The sequence below is a fragment of the Prunus avium genome, chromosome 4 (assembly GCF_965620075.1).
Source record: "Prunus avium chromosome 4, drPruAviu1.hap1.1, whole genome shotgun sequence".
NCBI lineage: Eukaryota > Viridiplantae > Streptophyta > Magnoliopsida > Rosales > Rosaceae > Prunus > Prunus avium.
This window is the reverse complement of record NC_142287.1, coordinates 19,587,395-19,592,494: the sequence shown is the minus strand read 5'-3', so window position 1 is coordinate 19,592,494 and position 5,100 is coordinate 19,587,395. Positions and strand designations below refer to the sequence as shown.

Here is a 5,100-nt window from a genome sequence, read left to right as displayed (position 1 = left end):
TAGATATTGTTGATGAATTCCAATTCACCAAATTAATCTATCCTTGATGTATGTTCTTCTTTGATTGATCACCTTTGAAAGCATGCTTCTTGAGATTGTTGGGATTATGTGTATCTTCATGTTATCCTAAGCAATAAATGGATGAAGTAAGAATCATCCATGTGAATTGGTTTTTTGAATACCTAATGTAAACACCATGCTATTAGGGTTCTTGTGATGTTCATATTCTCTTTGAACTTAATGGTTTTTTCTTGTAATTGAATCAAAGTACTAAGCACACCTAGATTCGATTATAGGGAAGACACAAGTATTGTAGCACTCGTACTGCACTTTACGTACATTAGAGAGAATCAATGCGTCTTGAGCCACTCGTACTGGTCTTGATTGCGAACATCTTCAACAACACGTTTAGAGTTCATCACTTGAGTATCCATGAACATTGGTAGAATTGTTTAGGGTGGATTCCGAAACCCTAGTGTTTGTTACATTTTAATTTCACAATTTGATAATTCATCTCTGCCATTCTCATTTAATTTCAAAGTCCATTTACTTTCATGCAATAGAAATAGGTCACTTCAAACAAATCAACCCCCCCCCCCCCCCCCCAAATGTGTGTGTGAGTTGCGTGTTTGACACGTTACGTGTCTTTGTTACTAAATTTGATCTGTTTCCGTAATTGTTTTGGACTTTTGGTCCGCGTTGTGTTCTTCCGTTGTCTGTGCTGAATCTAACCGTATAAAGAACGTGAATTTTGGACGTACGGTTGGAAAGTTATAGGCAAAACACTGGATAGAGGTCGAAACTGAAAAACTGTTAATGTATGAATTTTGATTAATTCTTTTGGCTTCCCTTGACATTTTTGTAATAGGACTTTTATATGTATTTATCAAGCTCAAGGATAGATTAAGATTAGCATCTCTAAGTGTTCTAAAATCTCATCTATCCTATTGATGTTCAAGCTATTTGACAAAGGTAAAATCATGCATTGCATATCATGCATTAAAACTGTTTTCATAAAAGTTGACTAGTCATCTTTGTTCAGTGCGATTTCCAGCTGATTAAATATCTGTTTTGTCCTATTCACTTTTCTCTCCCAGCTGCCATGTGTCAGTCTGACCTAAGGGAATCTTTTGTCTGTAAAGGCAAGTGCATTCCCAATTTGGAAGCCGTCTCTTTTGTGTGGAAGTTTTGGAAAGATTGGTTTGCCATCTTTCTCTTCTTCCTTCTCAAGAGTAAACCATTTGATTTCATCTATGAGTTTTTCTAATTGATTTCTTTTTGAAAAACTGCTTTTGAAATATGAATCTGCATCTAGCCTTTTAAATCATTCTCTCATATAGATCTAGATCGGATTCGTGACTGATTTCTTCAAGAGTATGGTTTCTTGAAGAAATTGGTCTTTCTCCCTTGAATCCAAAGTTTGGTTTCGTTTTGAGTTGGAGCTTGCAAGCTAGTGCCATGGGATGATCGAGCTGGAGTAGGAGCTGCCATTACCATGAAGAACTAAGCTTGGAGCTTTGCTAAGTTGGAGAAGAAGATTGCACAAAGGAGGTAAAGCTCATCTTCCTAAATAGATCTAGGTTTTGCTTGAGCTTACTTGTATTCCTTTGTAAGAATCTTTTTCTACTTAGTGGATTGCCTAGTCGGTTGATGACTCCCAGTTTTTCCCAATGGTGGGTTTCTGGGTAAACAAAACCTGTTTTGCATATCTGTAAATTTATCTGGGTTTCTGTTCTTGGTGGTTGACTAGTCATCTATATCTGCTGTTTGCTGTTTACTTGATATTGATGACTTCACACACTTTCACCATAGTTGTTGCTAGCACAGGGGATGCCTAGATTGATGGGTCCTTCTGAGTGCCTAGGTTGTCACTAGTAATCTTCTAGGACTGCAGGTACTCTGTGGCATACTCTGTGTGTTCTCTTGATTGTTGAGTTATTGTGTCTTGTTTGTTTAGTTAAATTTACCCCTCGTCACCTAAGTATCAATTTCAAAAACAGAGAAAACGAATCTGCCCAAAAACGACCGGTCGCTGTTCACGTCAAAATTTGAGTTTCGACTCTGCCCAAAAACGACCGGTCGCTTCTGCCTCACGACCGGTCGCTTTAGCACTGTTCATAGGTAATAAAAGGGTGATAAAAAGTGATGTTTGTGTTTTTCTTTAGACTTCTTGTGTTGTTTCATTTCTTTTACACTTCTTTACTCATTTCTAGTTTCCCTCTTTCATTTGTGCATTTGTGGTGTGTTAATTAAGTGTTCTCTTTGTACTCGAATTAGAACTTATAGGAAATCCTGGAGAAAATCCTAATGCACATATCCTAGACTTCGAGGAAGTGTGTTCCACAATAAAGATTGAAGGCATGAATAGTGACGAGATAAGAATGAGACTTTTCTCATTTAGTTTGAAGGATACAGCAAAGGAATGGCTTCACTATCTACCTCCAAATTCCATCACAACATGGACGGATCTTGCTTCAAAGTTCTTGCAACATTTTTTCCCAGCACAAAGGACAAATGAACTCCGAAGTCAGATTACAGGAATTCTGCAAAGGCCGGGAGAAAGCTTCCAGGATTATTGGGACCGTTTCAAGAAACTTCTAATCACTTGTCCGCATCATAACATACAAGCTTGGCTTCTAATGCAACACTTCTATGAAGGACTTTTTGAAGCGGACCAAAACAATGTGAATGCAGCTGCAGGAGGAACTATAATGACCAAGACTCCAACAGAAGTGCGAGCAATATTTGATCTTGTTGCTGCAAATGCTCGCCAATATAATTCAAGGCAAAGACCAGTCAGAAAAGGGGAATCCTATTATGTAAGTACCATTTCTAGTATGGAAGCTCAGATTGCAAACCTAACCAACATGGTGAAGAAATTGGCACCGGGATCATCCAAGGTTTGTGCATTTTGCTCCACAATTGGTCATGACACTGAGGATTGTCCCTTGGCACATGAGGAAGCAAATGCAGTGGGCTCATTTCAGAGAAATCAGTGGCCTAAGAATGATCCTTTCTCACAAACATACAATCCGGGGTGGAGAAATCATCCAAATTTCAGGTGGAGTGACAATTCGAATGTTCAACAAGGGCCAACTCAACCACCTCAAGGGCCAACTCACCCACCTCAAGGCCAACAACATACTCGCCCACCTCATGGTCAAATGCACTACTACAATCCACCACAACCACCACCTCAACCACAATCTACAGGAAAATCTTTGGAAGAACTTGTTGCTTCCATGGCTAGAAACACAGATAGTTTCATCACTGAGACAAAAAGCTACATGCAGAGGAATGACACCCACATGCAGAAAACGGATAAGGGCATTGCCAATCTAGAAAATCAAGTGGGACAAATTGCTACAGCTTTGAGTCAAAGGGAACCTGGTATGATGCCTAGCCAACCAGTGATTAATCCAACTGGGCGGGAGCATGTTCAAGCAGTTACCTTGAGAACTGGTAAGGTAATTGGTGAAATTGATGGTTCTAAAGATTTGATTCAAAATGTTGATGACATGCAGGTTGAACAAGTGACTGAGCCTAAAGGAAAGGATGAAAGCAACAAAGAGAAAGATAAGCAAGCAGCTTCTTCATCCGAGTGGATCCCAAAGCATGAACTTGCAAGAAGGGCAAGAAAGGAGAAGGTAAGTCGTGAACCTACTGACGAAGAAATCTTACGTGCTCCTTTTCCTCACAGGCTTATGAGTTCCAAAAAAATTCAACAAGCCAAGGAAATATTGGAAACCTTCAGAAAAGTGCAAGTCAATATTCCCCTCTTGGATGCAATCAAGCAAATTCCGAGTTATGCAAAGTTCTTGAAGGACCTTTGTACCAACAAGAGGAGATTCCAAGATCATGAAACGGTTGCACTAACGGAAGAAGCTTCTGCTGTTTTGCAAAGGAAGCTCCCTCCCAAATTAAAAGATCCAGGAAGTTTTACAATTCCTTGCATTATTGGAGATAAATTGTTTGACAAAGCTTTACTTGATTTATGTGCTTCAATTAATCTGATGCCTTATTCTGTTTTTGAAGCCCTTAACTTAGGTGATCTTAAACCAACTTCTGTCAGCATTCAATTGGCGGACCGATCAGTGAGATATCCAAGAGGAATCTTGGAAGATGTACTTGTGAAAGTAAATGATCTCATCTTACCAGCTGACTTTTTGGTGCTAGAAATGGAAGAAGCTCCTATTCCGGGTGCGGATCTTCCATTGATTCTTGGCCGCCCTTTCATGGCCACTGCAGATACTGTGATCAATGTTCGACAAGGAACATTGACAATGACAGTTCAAGGGGAAACAATAAAGTTCAAAGTATATGATGCCTTCGAACTCCCCAATGATGAACATGAATGTTTTCGTATTGATACATTGTGTCATATTGTGCAAAATACATTTAATAGTACTCATGGTACAGATTCATTAGAAAAGGTGTTGACACAAAATCCTCAAGTTGCTGATATTGTTGATAATGAGTTACTTGAGGCTGTGAAATTCCTTGATGCATGTCCAGCCATACCACGTAAGTACACTCCAAATTTTATACCTTTGCCAGTCAATACTGAAAAGCTTGTTCCTTCTCTTGACAGGGCACCCGAGTTAGAGCTCAAACCATTGCCATCCCACTTGAAGTATGTTTATTTAGGTAAAACAGAGACATTGCCCGTGATTATTGCTAGCAATCTCAATGTGGAAAATGAACAGAAGTTGATGCAAGTGTTAAGAGAACACAAGGGAGCAATTGGTTGGAGTATTGCGGACATCAAGGGAATAAGCCCAACAAGATGCATGCATAGAATTTTATTGGAAATTGATTCCAAACCCACAAAAGATGCTCAACGCAGGTTAAACCCAATCATGACAGAGGTAGTCCGAAAAGAAATTCTGAAGCTATTGGATGTGGGTATAATTTATCCTATTTCCGATAGCAAGTGGGTAAGCCCGGTCCAAGTGGTTCCTAAAAAGTCAGGAATAACTGTTGTAAGAAATGAGGAAAATGAACTTATTCCTTCTCGTGTCAAAACGGGATGGCGTGTTTGTATTGATTATAGAAAATTAAATACCGCCACCCGAAAAGATCATTTTCCATTACCATTCA

General features: G+C 39.3%; 1 non-coding gene across 1 annotated transcript; it reads right to left on the bottom strand.

Annotated features, from left to right (window-relative positions):
• Window positions 1–2,516: 2,516 nt before the first annotated feature.
• Window positions 2,517–2,623, bottom strand: LOC148294982 (small nucleolar RNA R71). Its single transcript, XR_015835585.1, has one exon. It is a non-coding gene; the product is annotated as a small nucleolar RNA R71 (small nucleolar RNA).
• Window positions 2,624–5,100: the final 2,477 nt, after the last annotated feature.